This window comes from Lactuca virosa, chromosome 6 (assembly GCF_052849685.1).
Source record: "Lactuca virosa cultivar CGN04683 chromosome 6, Lactuca_virosa_CGN04683_v6, whole genome shotgun sequence".
Lineage (NCBI taxonomy): Eukaryota > Viridiplantae > Streptophyta > Magnoliopsida > Asterales > Asteraceae > Lactuca > Lactuca virosa.
Genome location: NC_136431.1, coordinates 55,682,867 through 55,701,113, shown reverse-complemented (window position 1 = coordinate 55,701,113; position 18,247 = coordinate 55,682,867). Strand labels below are relative to the sequence as shown.

At 41.9% G+C, this 18,247-nt stretch overlaps 1 pseudogene; it reads right to left on the bottom strand.

The window, feature by feature from the left end:
- Positions 1–4,781: 4,781 nt before the first annotated feature.
- LOC145122914 (small nucleolar RNA U3) lies at positions 4,782–4,978 on the bottom strand (annotated as a pseudogene).
- Positions 4,979–18,247: the final 13,269 nt, after the last annotated feature.

Genomic DNA, 18,247 nt, shown 5'->3' with positions numbered 1-18,247 from the left:
TCTAAACCCACTCTAGGGTGTGTAGATTTTTCGATCCTCTCTTATATTTTTCTTTTGTTCTGCTCTTTGGTGTTCTTGGGTGTGAACCAAAAGAGGGATTTTGGTTTGGGTCCTATCGTCGAAGCAAAGTGGCAAGAACATGGTCTCAAGCAAGGAAATCATTGACATCAGAAAAGGTATGTATTTGTCTTTTTTTTTCTTGTAGTAGTAGTAGTAATAACATGGAACTTAGATCCTCTAGGTTGAATGAATACATAGGAATTATTCTTTGTTTCAGTTGCGCATAATTGTGTTTTTAGATATACAAAACCTATCAATAACAACTTCCGTAGCTCCTAAAGCATACATGTACATAGTTTTTATGATGTATCAAAGAGGTAATTGATGAACTCAAGGTGGTAACACTTGCATGTATAGATTAAGGCCATAACTTGGTGAAATAAGTAGTTGTAAGCTGCTATAGGTTGGTATAGCAAGTGAATAACTAAGTTATTAACAAGTAATATGGATGAAAGGGACCAAAACATAACCCAAAAATGGGTTGTGTTCGTAGGCGCGGTGTGCCTATTCAAGGTGCACGACATGCCTATCCAGCTGAGCAACCATTGTCGTTGATAACGAAAATATGCATAATTGAAATATTTCTAGTTAAGTAATAGGGATTTTAATACATGTAATTATATGTGTATTATAGTGGGTGAAGTAAAGGAGCTAACTAAAGGAGTTGAGAGCTCAAAATATCATCCACACAAGCCTTAACAAGGAGATAATCATACTTAGTGTTAACAATGTGTTAGATATATTTTGATAAATTTATCTTGTTGTAAATACTTTATATAATAATGGCTTCAGGCTTGGATGGCGAAAATCCAAGTGAATGTATTAATATCCTTTTTTGTGTTAAATGATCAAGGCTACATGGGGAAGATGAGACTTATTCATTTATGTCAATAACCATGGATAAAATGGTGAGATATACAACTTGTTGAGTGTCTAGTCGGTAATTAATGACACAGCTTGTTGAGTGTCTAGTCAATACTATTGGTGTTACGAACCATGGTAGAAATGGTGAGACATGTGACTTCTTGAGTGCCTAGTCAATATTCATTGGTGTCAAGACCCATGACAGAAATGATGAGACATGTGACTTGCTTAGTGTAACATCCCCTCTGGCACACATCATTATAATGTCTTCTTTGGGCCACTCGACACGAGGACTTCCCAGAACTGCAGAGTTCTTATGGGATCTGCTGCCCTCACGCCTTTAAAATGTGTTGTGACAAGGAAGGTATCCACACCCTTTATAAGGAAATTGTTTGTTCTCCATCTAGGCCCATGTGGGATTAGGTGCAACCCACCTTCACCCCCCCCCCCCATTATAGGGTTCGACGTCCCTGTTGAACATATCAACCCGTGTCCTAGCTCTGATACCATTTGTAACATCCCCTCGGGAACGTATCAAAATATTGTCCGTGTTTGGCACCCGGCACGAAAACTTCCTAGGGGGTCACCCATCCCTGAATTGCTCTCGACCGGGCACACTTAACTACAGAGTTCTTATGGGATCTGCTACCCTCATGACTTTAAAATGCATTGTGTCAGGGAAGGTATCCACACCCATTATAAGGAATGCTTCGTTCACCTTCCTAGTAGATGTGGGATCAAGTACAACCCACCTTCACCCCCCTTTATAGGGTTCGACATCCCTGTCAAACACATCGACCCGTGCCCTATCTCTGATACCATTTGCAAGATCCTCCTCTGGCACGTATCACAATATTGTCCGCTTTGGGCCACTCGGCATGAGGAATTCCCAGGGGGTCACCCATCCTGGTACTACTCTTGCCTGAGCACGCTTAACTGCAGAGTTCTTATGGGATCTGCTACCCTCACGACTTTAAAACACATTGTGACAAGGAAGGTATCCAGACCGCTTATAAGGAAATGTTTCGTTCTCTGTCCAAGCCGATGTGGGATCAGGTGCAACCCAACTTCATCCCCTATTATAGGGTTCGACGTCCCTATTGAACACATCGACGCATGCCCTAGCTCTGATACCATTTCTAACATCCCCCTCTGGAACGTATCAAAATATTGTCTGCTTTGGGGACCCGACACGAAAACTTCCCAGGCGGTCACCCATCCCTAAATTTCTCTCGCTCGGGAACGCTTAACTTCATAGTTCTTATGGGATATGCCGCGCTTACGGTTTTAAAACATGTTGTGATAGGTAAGGTATCCACATCCCTTATTGTGACATCCACATTTTCACAGCCAGAAAAAGACCGATTTTGTTTATGCTTTATAAAAATCAGAGTATCTCTTTTAATAAAAATGTTGCGGAATTTGTTCCCAGAAAAAAAAAACATGATAAATACATTATCAAAGCATTTCCGAAGAAATGTATTTTATTCATTTAAAACATTTGGGATGTCGTCGTTAATACAGAAACATAAGCATAAACAGAACTTACATTCATTTGCACTAGTGATCTACATCTCTTTTAAATCTCTCAGTGTAAAGTAGCTTCATATCGACACCTGTGATACAAATAAGTTTGAGTGGGTCAGGTTGGGAAACCTGATGAGTACATAGGGTTTTCAACCCACACTAATATAATTATGTTTAATCATTAAACAATCAACCCAATTACCCATCCTCATTATCTTCTTTATTTCTTAAGGATCTCCCCTAAGAATCATTTATCGTTCACTCATTCAGTCCTAAGGATTGTCCTAAGGAGTAGGCACGAAGTCCATCGTTGCCAATGACATACTGTCAATATTATCTATTAAGAACAGCTGCCAATATTATCATTTTGGCGTAGCTGCCAGAATTATGACATTCTCTATTAGGTGCAGCTGCCGAAATTGTCCTTTGGGCGCAGCTGCTAGGGTTATGATGTTCTCTATTAGGCGCAGCTGCCGATACTATCCTTAGAGCGCAGCTGTTAGGATGTTTAGAGTAGATCAAAAACATCTACAGGTTGTGGCGCAGCTGCCAATGCTCATCTATAGGGTACTAGGTCCATTGCTGCCAATGTTCACCTATAGGGCACTATGTCCATACTGTCAATGTTCCTCTATATCAGCTTTCATCCCTCATCATTCATTTACCCATGTTTTACCTAACATATTTTGTAGATATAAAATACATATACAGTTTAAATCATTTAAAACATGTATAAAATCGTTCATCCAGCATAGATAACAAGTATACACATAACACGTAATTTATATAAAATACTTCATATATATGTGTAAGATGAAAGTAACTATGCACTCACTTGTTAAAGTGACGACTCGATATTCGAGCAGCGCTTCGCTTCTTGACAATATGATTTCCTTCGACGAAACCTAGTATCATTACCACTAGATTTGAGTCTAATCTTTATTGCGACTAATTATTAGTCTAGATTCATCATTAACTCAAAGTCTACTTCATGATCTATCAAGTAAGGAACAACCAGGTAGGATCATATCGGAGGTAGGGTCCGTTTGGTATACGAAGTATACTGTTTGGAAATCCCACTTTAAACACCTCACTAAATCACAGCCTAGACATCATTCCCATAAGTAGATCAATAAGTATAACGACTTTGAATCACTAATAAATCTCATCTATAACGATATTATATTTATATATAAGCTATATTTAAAGTATGGTAGGCGTATCTAACTTACAGCGGGTTTTTATTAAAAATCGGGTTTCGCTGGAGCAGCGTTTCTGAGCCGAAAAGCTCTTTTCTCGGAGCCTTCGGGAGCCTCGGGGCTTCCTTTGGGTGCTAGGGGGTTTTCCTAGACTTTAGGGGGGGGGGGGTTAGGGAGGCTAGAGAGGCTAGAGAGAGAAAGTAAAGAGAGAAAGTGAAGTTAGGAGGTGTGAAGAATGAAGGAAACCCGACACCTCTATTTATAGGCTGGCTGGAAGCCCAAATCGTCGATTTGGCCTCCAACTCGTCGATTCCATGGCCAGGTGTCACCATTCTGGTGGCAAAACGCGGGTGGCATACATTGTGCCACATTACCCCTTTTGCAGCAGCACCCGGCCGACTTCTAAACCCCGTAACTTTCGTATACGAGCTCCGTTTTCGACGTTCTATATATCCACGCGTAGTTAAAAACAAGATCTACAACTTTCCTTTTGTCTCCGTTGGCTAATTCTCGACTGATCTTAAATTTAACAGTAGGAGAAGATTATACTGTTAAATGACCACGTACAATTCATAACTTCTACATACAGACTCCGTTTTCGTCTGTCTTTTTGTCGTTGAGTTCCTATTAATGATATATTCAATTCTCATTTAGGTCGCTTTGGCCAAAAACCGCTCGATCTACAATTCGAGTTTCGGGTCGTGCACTGCTATGCCAAATCTTAGAAAAAATCATAACTTCCTCATACGAAGTCATATTTGGGCATTCTTTTTATGGATGCTCTCGGTTTAACGTATACTACAACTTTGGTTTAGATTACTAAGGCCAAAAAGTCCTCTATCATAAATTCACTATTTACGTCTCCCGGTGTCGTGCTGGTTTTGCCGTAAAACTTCGACTGGCCATAACGTCTTCGTTATAACTCGGATTTCGGCGTTCTTTATATGTACAGAACCCTTGAGACATATTATACAACTTGGTTAAGATTAATTATTCTAAATAATCTTTTGTCGAAAAGTCGTTTTCGACACTTATTGCCTCTAAATTGACGAGCCCGGATCTGTGGGCGTTACACTTATAAAGAATATTCCGTTCTCTTCCTAGCTGATGTGGGATCAGGTACAACCCACATTTCTGTCAGAAAACCATGTAACCATGCCCAGACTCATAAGATAGGTTAACAACAATCATATACTGAGCCATATCTCATGGCCATGAAGCTCTGTTAATCACGCTCTGGCTACACCAGACATGGGTTTCTGTCTTCTTGGGAATCAAGAATACAAAGGTAGGATCCTATAGAACATATCATGTTCAAGTAAGGTCATGCGCTATGGTTACATGGTTGTCTGATAGAAAGATGGGTTGTACATGATCCCACATCGTCTGGGAAGGAGAACGTAACATGGTTGTCTGAAAGAAAGGTGGGTTGTACCTGATCCCACATCGGCTGGGAAGCAGAAAAAAAAACATTCCTTATAAGGGGTGTGAATACCTTCCATGACACAACACGTTTTAAAGCAATGAAGGCAGCAGATCCCATGAGAACTCTATAGTTAAGCGTGCCTGGTCGAGAGTAATTTAAGGATGGCTGACCCCTAGGACGTTTTTGTCGGGACCCCAAAGTGTACAATATTATGATATGTGCCAAATGGGGATGTTACACTGAGTGTTTATTCGATATTCATTGTTGTCAAGAACCATATTGGAAATGGTGATACATGTGACTTGCTATGTGTCAAGTCGATAATTTTTGGTATGAATACCTGCAAGAATGTAAAATTATTTCTGATGTAGTTAAATAACATTCCTGATGTTGAATGTTGTTAAAGACTTGTATGGAGTATTCCTTACTAATATTTTTAAGCTTACACCTGATGTATGATGGTTGCTACATGATCTAGGATATGGACAAAAAGGAAAGGTGTTATGGAGTGATCGTGACTAGGTTTAGTTTATACTTTTGGTTGAAAGACTTTGTAAACATGGCTTAATCCTTGGACGTATTTTGTATGTACTTGTACTTGTGGCTTAATGGAAATGTAAACAATGTATGTTATAAAATGTTGAAATTTTTTTGGTGTACTTTATGTTGAATAGACGGGTGTTACAACAATATTTGTGTCAGCGATATATGCTCTTTGCGACATTGTTTTTAATGTTCGTAAGAAGCACAAAGTGTTTCATTATAAAATTTAAGAAAATATAGATCTCTAACTAAGTGTTCCGTAAGCAAACGATTCATATTCTTGGAATTGAGATGGGAAATTCTTCTATTCCATAATAAACTTATGTCATTTGGTGCTTTCAAAAGTAAATATATCAATGAAGCAACAATAATGGTGTAACATCCAAAAAATCATGACCAAAAATTTCATTTTTTTAATTAAGCAATTTGTAAAACAGTTTACTGAAAACATCATCAATATCATATCAAACCCACAAACCCATAAGTCAAATGTCATAAAACATGTCATGGAATAATAATGTTAGAGTACAATCCCAAGTACATCATAGTGTGGAAGATAGTGGTGTGATTCGCTGCTAGCGTGCCAGCTCCTTTCCCTTCAAAGAAGAAGGACCTGAAACAAAAACTGTAAACCGTAAGCACAAAGCTTAGTAAGTTCCCTCATCATACCTCATGCCATATAACAAACATACTGCCAGGCAATTCTGGGGTGCCTGACCTACCCATGCCAAGCCATTCTGGGGTGCTCGACCTACCCTGCCAGGCAATTCTGGGGTGCCCGACCTACCCGTCGGTGTATCTGAACCGGCTACGGGGACTATTTCACCCGCTACTACTATCATATAATAACATAGCATAAACCTACTGCCAAGCAATTCTGGGGTGTCTGACCTAGCCATCGGTCCTCACGACCGTGACACGGGGACTATTCCCCCTACTACTATTATCACATATCATCATATCATGCTAGCACATAAAACATATCAGGTAGCAGCAAATCTAGATAATTATCACAAAGACAATCATCTAACAACAACTCCTACTAGTGGGTCGGCATTCTGGCCGTAGACCCACTTCTACTGGAAGGTAACTCACCTCAATGCCGTGCAGTAACTGTACTCTCATCGGTGTTGGGATCAACTCTCCTCAACCTCCTACACATATCAGTCTCCTTTAGTTACTCTTTCATATTCATAACCCCTTTAAGGGTCAATCTTGGATAATGGCCAAGTCAAAGTCAAAGTCAATGCTCTGGTCAAAGTCAACATCCTGGTTGACTCAACTCGCCGAGTTGGTCCATCAACTCGTCGAGTTCCATAATTCCGAGAATCTCGAATTCTCGTTCTAACTCGTCGAGTTCCCCTTTGACTTGCCGAGTTTGTCCTTATGAGAGAATCGGGACGTTCTATTTGAACTCGTCGAGTCCTTCCTTGGACTCGTAGAGTTCTCCTTCATACAGTTGGGACATTTGCTCACTGACTCAGTGACTTTATCCTTGGACTCGTCGAGTTATTGACCTTTAAGTCCAAAACACATCTAACAGACTGAGTCATCTTCTAGACTCAACAAGTTGCTAAGTAACAGATAAGGTTGGGGAACCAAGACCCAACTCGCCGAGTCCTAAGGACGACTCGGTGAGTCCCCCATGATCCCAAAACTATACAGTCGATTTCAGTCAGGCTTAACGCATCCAAAACATAGATCTGGCCTCCTAGGGTCGATATCACACGTAAAGTTACAAACTTTACGTTCATGCATGGGTTGTCTATCTCAAAAGGCTTTAAAATGAGGTTCACAAGGTGCATGGGACTCCCATGCCCATAAAGTTGGCACCTATATGCCATGGAGTCCCTCAAAGGTTCCAGATCTGAAGTCTTAACCCCAAACATGCTTGCATCCATGAATGGTTCCAAAAATGGTTCCTTAAAGCCCTAAACTACTCCACGAAGGGATCCAGTAAATGAATAGTCAAGGTATAGACTTTATACCTCAAAAGAGCTGGGAATGGAACACAACCTCTGGATCTACTTGCTTCCTCTTGAACTCCCAAGCTTCTTCTTCCTTCTCAAGCTTCAAACCACCAAAAATACACAAAAATGGCTCAAGAACACTCAAAATGGGTTATGGTTTCAAGTTAGGGTTTTCTGGACTAAGGGAGGCGATGAGGGAGGCCATAGTGGGGGTGTTAAGGTGTTTAAATAGGGTGCAAACCCTGAAAATTAGGGTTTCACTCTGGAAGGCCTACTCGTCGAGTCAAGGCTCCTTAACTCGTCAAGTAGACATCAAGTCCCACGTCTAACACATCAAAATCCTACTCAACGAGTTTGGGGCCTCCAACTTGTCGAGTCCCTTAGCAAAATTGAATAATTTCTTATTTAAATATGTACCAGGAACCGGGCGTTAGAAATCTCCCCCACTTATTTTAGACTTCATCCTCGAAATCTGCGGATGCATCCGGAAAAAGCTCGGGGTAGTGCTCCCTCATCTCGTCCTCCGGCTCCCAAGTCCATTCTGAATCCTTGTGGTGCTGCCATTACACCTTCACCAACTCAACCCCCTTCTTCCTCAGATCCTTCGACTTCCTGTAGAGGATGGCTACTGGTCGCTCGATGTAGTTCAGGCTTTCATCAACCTGGATATCCTCTAGAGGCACTACGGCAGAGTCGTCTACCAAGCACTTCCGCAGCTGGGAGACATGAAAGGTATTGTGGATCTGACTAAGCTCGGCTGGCAGATCCGACCTATACGCCACCTTGCCCACCGGGGCTGCAACCCTGAAAGGACCAATGTATCTGGGGCCCAACTTGCCCCGCTTCCTGAACCGGATGACACCATTCCAAGGTGACACCTTCAGAAGAACCCTATCAACGACCTGGAATTCCAGGTCTGCTCGGCGTCGGTCAGCGTAGCTCTTCTGCCGACTCTGAGTAGTCTGAAGCCTGCTCCCGACCTGCTGGATCCTCTTTGTCGTCTTGAGTACCACTTCGGTACTCCCCATGACCCTCTGTCCAACCTATCCCCAGCATATCGGGGGCCTGAACTTCCTCCCATATAACATCACGAAGGGAGGACGGTCGATAATCGTGTGGTAGCTACTATTGTAGGAAAACTCTGCCAAGGGAAGGTAGGTATCCCATCTACCACCGAAGTCTAATACGCAGGCTCGCAACATATCCTCCAAGGTCTGGATAGTTCGCTCACTCTGACCATCCGTATGAGGGTGGAAAGTCGTGCTAAAATGCAGACGAGTACCCAACTCGTCATGGAATTTCTTCCAGAATCTGGAAGAGAATCGTACGTCTCGATCAGAAATCACGGAAACTGGCACTCCGTGTGGAGCTACTACCTCTCAGATGTAGATATCGGCCAGCTTCTCAGCCGAGATGCTCTCCTGGATCAATATGATATGAGCACTCTTGGTCAACCGATCCACGATGACCCAAATCCAATCCACCCCTCGTGCGGTCCTAGGAAGCTTTGTGATGAAATCCATAGTAATATCTTCCCATTTCCACATGGGTATACCCAACGGCTGCGTCTTTCCGTGAGGCCTCTGGTGCTCGGCCTTGACCTTCCTGCAGGTCAGGCATCTCTCGACGTACCAGGCTACATCCCGCTTCATGCAGGGCCACCAGTAATCAGGACGAAGATCTCTGTACATCTTCTTCGCCCCGGGATGAATAGAAAATCGGGATTTGTGCGCCTCCTCCATCAGAACCTGGCACACACCTCCATGATATGGAATCCACACCCTACGGTATAGTGTCAACAACCCACGGCTATCATAGTCGAAGGAGGAAACCTGACCCACAATACGCTCGCTCTTCCGATGTTCCTCCTTCATAGCCTCCTTCTGGGCCTCTCGGATATGCTCCAAAAGCGGAGTCACTACTGTCATCCGTAAGCAAATATCTCGGATCTGGGCTGCCTTGCGGCTAAGAGCATCGGCCACAACATTGGCTTTCCTCGGGTGGTAGAGGATCTCACAGTCGTAATCCTTCACCACATCTAGCCACCAACGCAGCCTCATGTTTAGATTCGGCTGATCCATAAGGTACCTCAGACTCTTGTCATCCGTGTCAATGGTACAACGGACCCCATAAAGGTAATGTCGCCAAATCTTGAGGGCGAAGACAACCGCCCCCAACTCTAGATTGTGCGTCGGGTCGTTCGCCTCGTGAGGCTTCAAGTGCCTCGAGGCGTAGGCGATGACGTGCCCTCTCTGCATCAACATTGCGCCCAATCCCGAAATGGACGCATTGCAGTATACTAGAAAATCCTCTACACCCTCAGGCAGGGCTAAGATCGGTGCCTCGCACAACCTCTGCCTCAAAGTCTCAAACGCTACGTGTTGCTCAGGCCCCCAGCAAAATACAATGGCCTTCTTTGTCAGCCGGGTCAAGGGTACTGCTATCTTGGAGAAGTCCTGAATGAACCTTCGGTAATAGCCTGCTAACCCTAGGAAACTCCGAATCTCAGATGGAGACTTCGGAACCTCTCATCTCATCACCGCCTCCACCTTGGTCGGGTCAACCAAAATCCCGTTCTGGTTGACAAGGGGCCCCATAAACTGCACCTCGCACAACCAAAACTCGCACTTGGAGAATTTGGCGTACAAGCTCTCCCTCCTCAGGGTATCCAACACCTCCCACAAGTGCTCCTCATGTTGCTCCTGCGTCTTGGAGTAAACCAAGATACCGTCAATGAAAACTATCACAGACCGATCTAGCATCGGTCTGCACACGCGGTTCATGAGGTCCATGAACATGGCAGGAGCATTGGTGAGCCCGAAGGGCATCACCACGAACTCGTAGTGGCCATAGCGAGTCCGAAAAGTCGTCTTCTGCACATCCTCCACTCTGAATCGCATCTGGTGGTAGCCTAAACGCAAATCTATCTTGGAAAACCAAGATTCCCCCTGTAGCTGGTCGAAGAGATCTTCAATCCTCGGGAGTGGGTAACGGTTCTTCACCGTTATCTTGTTCAGCTCCTGGTAATCTATATACATCCGATGCAACCCGTCCTTCTTCTTCACAAACAGGATCGGGGCTCCCTAAGGCGAACTGCTCGGCCTGATAAATCCCTTGTCTATTAGCTCCTGTAGCTGTGTAGACAACTCCTACATCTCGGAAGGAGCCAACCGATATGGTGCCTTGGCTACCCGAGCTGCACTGGGGACTAGGTCGATCCGGAACTCCACCTGCCTCTCCGGAGGTATCCCATGCAGCTCCTCCTTAAATACGTTTGGGTACTCTCGTACCATTGGCACATCACTCACGGTCGCCTTACCCGTTTCCCGGGTATCCATAACGTAGGCGACATACCCTGTGCCACTCTATTGAAGGTAGCGCCTAGCCCTCGCTGCTGAGCACAAAGCGGGTCCTCATTGCGGCCTCTTGCCCTGAGTCACCAGCTCTCTCCCACTTGGGGTCCTGATACACACCAGCTGCTGCGCACAGTCGATCATCGCCCCATTAGGGCTCAACCAGTCCATGCCTATGATAACCTTGTTCCCACGTAACGGAATGGGAACCAAATCCACGAGGTAATGCTCGTCATACAACCTCAACACGCAGTCTCTGAAAACTTTTGATGCTCGGACAGATCGGTCGTCAGCAATCTCAACCTCTAAAGGATAGTCTAACAGGCCTGAAGACTCAGAAAACCTCTTGCTAAGCGCAAGAGAGGCAAACGATCGGGTAGCCCCTGAATCGAATAACACCTGAACTGGGATACCGTTCACATGGAACGATCCTAAATATAACACATAAGCATAGCACATAAATATCATAACTGACATGAAATAAGAGTTAGAGAGAATAAAACATACTTGTCACCACATCAGGTGCAGCACGCGCCTGCTCGGCGGTTAGCTGGAATGCTCGGTTCCTCACAACTGGAGCATCTTACTTGGCATGTCGGCCATCTATTATCCGCAGGGTTGCTGGAGCTGGCGCCGCCACTGGCGCTGCTGCTGTCAATCTAGGGCAGTTGGCCTTTTTATGGCCATTCTGATTGCAATGAAATCAAATCAGGTCTGATGTCTGGAAGGTGGGGGTAGGGGCAGTACAATCCCTGCCCAAGTGCCCAGTCTTGCCGCACTTGTAGCAGCCCGATGATCCTAGTCTACAAACCCCCTCATGTGGCCTGCCGCATTTCCTACAGCGGCTCCGGTCCGGCTGGCCCTTCGGTCTCGAGTCGACTCCCTTGGGTTTCTTCCCTGGAACCCCAGTACCCTGCTCAGTCTCCGCCTTCCTCTTCCTGATGTGCTCAATGTCAATCTCCATCTCCCTTGCCCTCGCAATCATGTCATCCAATGTGGGACAGGCTGAGTAGCTGACATGTTTCTGAATGTCAGCTCTAAACATGTCATGATAGCGGGTCTTCCGCATCTCCTCATCCCCTGCATACTGAGGCACCAACAAGGCCCTCTCCCTGAACTTGGCAGTAATCTCCGCCACCGACTCAGTCGTCTGCCTCATATCAATAAACTCCCTGGCCAGCTGCTGAAGCTCCACAGCAGGCGCAAACTTAGCCCTAAACCTGGTCACAAAATCTGACCAAGTCATAGCGTCAATGGCTGGGGCTCCCAAAGAATCATTGACCGCCTCCCACCAATCTCGAGCTCGGTCCCTCAAACAACCTGCAGCATACCGGACCTTCGACCCCTCAGGGCAGTAGCTCGTCAACTGAGCAGACTCCATGTCTGTAATCCACCTCCTGGCAACAATGAGGTCCTTCACCCCGTGGAAGTCTGGCGCACCACATCCTCTAGAGTCCTTGAAGGAGAGTGTGTGTGTCCCTGACTGAGTGGCCGCCATGTCACTCTGAAACCCCCTGAGGGGATCCTCCATCAGCTCGATAATCCCTTCCTTGATCGACCCGAAAATCACCGGAGTTGACTCAAGGATGCCTCTCGTGATCTCAGAAGCAATGAACTCACGTAGTCCCTTATCGACTGGCTTGACACCCGATCCCGAACCTGATCCTGAATTTGATCCTGACCCTGAACCTCCCCCTCCGTGCCGCGTAATCACCACCATTCTAAAACAAAACACATAATCTTCAGGGTCATACATAACCTCGAGAGGTCTCACATACTACAAGTTCCTTGGTTCTATCTCAGCCCTCCTTGACTCGATTACGGATCATCTGCTTTCAGTAGTACGGGCCCATACTACCTTGCACATCTATCCGTACTTTTCTCAAGGATTGCCTTGACTTCACTAAGTCCCTTCTACTACTATTGCTCACTGCACTAATCTCATCCTAGGCTTACCCTAGGGTAACTCTCAGACCTACTCTCCGCCATCAGCTGCATAAGGAATCCCTGCTACCTTTATCTAACTAGCTTGCAAGTACCATTACATATCACTAAGACCAGATAATTCTTCGAATGAGAGGTCCTACCCTACAACGGTTGGACTCAAACAAGAGCTGCGAAATAGGGCTAGACCTAACCTTCTGAAATTATTTAGCCCCGCAATATGTAACTTAACGTATTCGTTTACTAGTTAGCTAAAGATAACTAGAATTCCTAAATCACAAAGCAAGCAGCATTCGAGCATTGAGTAACCATACCAAGCATATCCTATTCAGGCCATCATATTACTGACTAATCAGTTCTAGCATGTAACTCAATAAGCACATATAGCAGGCACATAAGGCATATTCCTAGATCCTTAGCCCTAATCTAGCATGCAGTTCTCATAATCACATCATATCATAACATAACATGTATGGGTATCTTGGGGAAAACTTACTTGAGCTCGGTCGGTTGCACGCATCACACACCTTGTTCTTTCTAAAAACTCCTTAATTTAAATTTTAAAAGAACTATTTTCTTGTAAAAATCTTTCAAACCCTCAATTTGAGTCCGGACACCCCCGAAGGTGTGTTCGAATCCCTCAAACCAAGGCTCTGATACCAACTTGTAACATCCCAAAAATCATGACCAAAAATTTCATTTTTTTAATTAAGCAATTTGTAAAACAGTTTACTGAAAACATCATCAATATCATATCAAACTCACAAACCCATAAGTCAAATGTCATAAAACATGTCATGGAATAATAATGTCAGGGTACAATCCCAAGAACATCATAGTGCGGAAGATAGTGGTGTGATGCGCTGCTACCGTGCCGGCTCTTTTCCCTTTGAAGAAGAAGGACCTGAAACAAAAAATGTAAACTGTAAGTAGTGAGTTCCCCCATCATACCTCATACCATATAACAAACATACTGCCAGACAATTCTAGGGTGCCTGACCTACCCATGCCAAGCCATTCTCGGGTGCTCGACCTACCCTGCCAGGCAATTCTGGGGTGCCCGAACTACCCTCCGGTGTATCTGAACCACCTACGGGGACTATTTCACCCCCTACTACTACCATATAATAACATAGCATAAACCTACTCCCAAGCAATTCTGGGGTGCCTGACCTACCCATCGCTCCTCATGACCGTGACACGAGGACTATTCCCCCTACTACTACTATCACATATCATCATATCATGCTAGCACATAAAACATATCAGGTAGCAGCAAACATAGATAATTATCACAAAGACAATCATCTAACAACAACTCCTACTAGTGGGCTGGCATTGTGGCCGTAGACCCACTTTCACTGGAAGGTAACTCACCTCAATATCGTGCAGTAACTGAACTGTCCTCGGTGCTGGGATCAACTCTCCTCAACCTCCTACACATATCAGTCTCCTTTAGTTACTCTTTCATATTATAACCCCTTTAAGGCTCAATCTTGGATAATGGCCAAGTCAAAGTCAAAGTCAATGCTCTAGTCAAAGTCAATGCTCTAGTCAAAGTCAACATCCTGGTTGACTCAACTTGCCGAGTTGGTCCATCAACTCGTCGAGTTCCATAATTCAGAGAATCTCGAATTCGCGATCTGACTCGTCGAGTTACCCTTTAACTCTTAGAGTTTCTCCTTATGACAGAATTGGGACTTTCTATTTGAACTCGTCGAGTCCTTCCTTGGACTCGTCGAGTTCTCCTTCATACAGTTGGGACATTTGCTTACTGACTCGGCGAGTTCATCCTTGGACTCGTCGAGTTATTGACCTTTAAGTCCAAAACACGTCTAACTGACTGAGTCATCTTCTAGACTCAACAAGTTGCTAAGTAACAGAGAAGGTTGGGGAACCAAGGCCCGACTCGCCGAGTCCTAAGGACGACTCGTCGAGTCCCCCATGATCCCAAAACTATACAGTCAATTTCATTGGAGCTTAACGCATCCAAATTTTAGATCTGGCCTCCTAGGGTCGATATCACACGTAAAGTTACAAACTTTACGTTCATGCATGGGTTGTCTATCTCAAAAGGCTTTAAAATGAGGTTCACAAGGTGCATGGGACTCCCATGCCCATAAAGTTGGCACCTATATGCCATGGAGTCCCTCAAAGGTTCCAGATCTGAAGTCTTAACCCCAAACATGCTTGCATCCATGAATGGTTCCAAAAATGGTTCCTTAAAGCCCTAAACTACTCCACGAAGGGATCCAGTAAATGAATAGTCAAGGTATAGACTTTATACCTCAAAAGAGCTGGGAATGGAACACAACCTCTGGATCTACTTGCTTCCTCTTGAACTCCCAAGCTTCTTCTTCCTTCTCAAGCTTCAAACCACCAAAAATACACAAAAATGGCTCAAGAACACTCAAAATGGGTTATGGTTTCGAGTTAGGGTTTTCTGGACTAAGGGAGGCGATGATGGAGGCCATAGTGGGGGTGTTAAGGTGTTTAAATAGGGTGCAAACCCTGAAAATTAGGGTTTCACTCTGGCAGGCCTACTCGTCGAGTCGAGGCTCCTCGACTCGTCGATTAGACATCAAGTCCCGCGTCCAACACATCAAATTCCTACTCGACGAGTTTGGGGCCTCCAACTCATCGAGTCCCTTAGCAAAAGTGAATAATTTCTTATTTAAATACGTACCATGAACCGATCGTTACAAATGGGTTTCATGTCAAGTGGATAAAGTTCGCCTTAATAATTGGACTTTAAAAACACTTCCTTTGTTTTTTTGTTCGAAATGACACTTCCCTCTTCATCAAAAGTAATTTGATTTCCCATACCAGCAACTAATAGAGAAACACTTATCAGATTTTGATTTAAGCCTTCCACATATGCAACTTGATAGAAAGTAAAGTTTCCCGTCATGATTTTTCGATATCCTTTTATTGAAGATTTTTTGTTTCTTTCAAACTTTACACTTACAACAACCGTGACTTCTCTTTAATCCCTTTAATTCTCCTTCGTTTCAGTCATGTGACGTGCGTAATCACTTTCAATATACAATTCCTTATTGTATTACTCATCACATAGAACCCGCAGTCAAGTAGAAAATGTAGGTACCCAAACTCTTTTGGGTTCTTGCAAGTGACTAAATTTTAAAGATAAACACAAGTTAGAATTCAAGATTCTTAGTGTGATATTTCAAAAATAATTCGAAGATTTGGACTTTGGATTTCGGTTTCCAAATGTGTACCGACTTCGAAAGTCTTCAGAATTCTGATTTTGGTATCCATTTAGTAACTAACTTTTGTACAAAATAAATATGTTTAGGCTTTTAATTTGAAATATAAACTTGCTTTGATAAAGGATTAAAACTAGATTTAGACAAATCTTTCTAGATCCATTGAGCATATTTGACACTTGGTTTTTATTTGAAGAGCCACAACTTGTTGATTCACACAAAAAATCCTCATATGACACTTTGATTTTTTGAAGTCATTTATTTTTCATTAAAAGTCTTCATATTTTTATCCAATCAAGAATGAAAAGTTTCTATATCATACTCGTTCTTTGTGAAATTGGATTTGTTAGTTTAATGAACTTTGGATTTGGAAAATTTGGTTGATATGGTTCAAAGCCATTTTTGAACATTTGTTTCTTTAACAATCCATATAGATTTTTTTGAATATTTAATCCTTGGATTATGATTTTTGAAAGCAAAATTTTCACAAATTTGAGTTTTCATTAATGATTGAAAAAATGTCTTTTGTTAGCCTTATTTTTCTCAATATTTTTAGTTGAGTAATAACTTTCTCTTTTAACTTTCTTACAATCTTGTTGCACAATTCGACGAAAAGATAATTGTTAAACCAAATCAAGTTTTTCATAAAACTACCATGGAGGAAATAATGTTAAACCAAAACCATGATTTTTATTAAAACCAACACTTATTTCGATATTAACATCTTCAGACTGAACACATAAGGAATGAATTTTATTTAAAGAAAAGTTAAAACAATCAACTATAATCTCCCCTCCAATATCAGACATAAAATTTTTGTCAATTTGAGTTTTATCATTCGAATTGGAATTCACACAAATTGTATTTTGTTCCGAGAGTGTCAAATTATCATTCATAGTTTTCAATAGATCATCATAATTTAAATACTTCTCAACTGGAACCAAACCAAGTTTGGGATAGAATCCAAAGAGATTACACTTTCACATTTATGAGTAGATTATCAGAATTGTCATGCTTAAATTATTAAAAAAAAAATAGACAAGCTTTCTATGTTCACTAGTATGAAATAATATTGCCATTTAAGAATAAATCCGTTTAGTACGTAGTACTACAAATTATATTTCTTTGTTTTAAAATTAGATTATTTTTTGTTTTAAGAAAATCCTATTATACTTTAATCTTTCAATTTTTTGTCCAAATTTTATATTCCTGTTATTTTCTCCTTTCAATCTAACACATTCATGGTTCGCCTTCCATGCTTCACTATTGGCCAAAACAAGTACTTTACTCGTTGCAATGAAATAATTTTAAATTTCAGTAATTTTATAATATTTTAACATTTTGATTACTCATAAATTAATTTTATAAAATCAACAAATAGATTTATTCACATTGTGAAATTGAATTGTATATTATTTAGTTTTCAGAAATCACAATTAAAATCTGAATTACTATAATTTACACTGTGAATCTGAGCTGAATATAACTCATTTTTCAATATATTCACAATGTGAATCACAGAAGATTCACAATGTGAATCTGAGATGAAATTAAGAATTTTTTTTTTTTTACGTCAATATGAATCTATATTTAAAGATTACCAAAAAAAATATAAATTTTAATATATTTATTAATTTTTTTCGATAAAAATTTAACCTTATCTTTTCAAAAAACAAAGAAAATGAAGTTAGTTTTTTTGAAAAAAGAAAAAAGCTTGTTTTTTATATATCAATATAGATCTCTATTTTGGGAGGACGAAAAATAATCAACAATGGTATATTCGTTTGTTTTTTCGACAAAAGCATGGCAAAAAAACAAAATTAAAAAAAAAGTGAGTTTTTGTTATAATATGGTACATGCGCGTCCAATATACATATCTACAACCATTCCGTTAATTTTTCAATCGTTTAAAATCTGACGTTTTAGATTGGTTCCTTGATTAATAATGTTTCTCTATTGAACTTTTCCACACACACACGCATATATATATATATATATATATATATATATATATATATATATATATATATATATATATATATATATATATATATATATATATAACCTTCGTTTGATTGTCAGAATTTAAAACGATCGACGATCAAAAGAAGGGTTGCAGATATGTACATTGGAC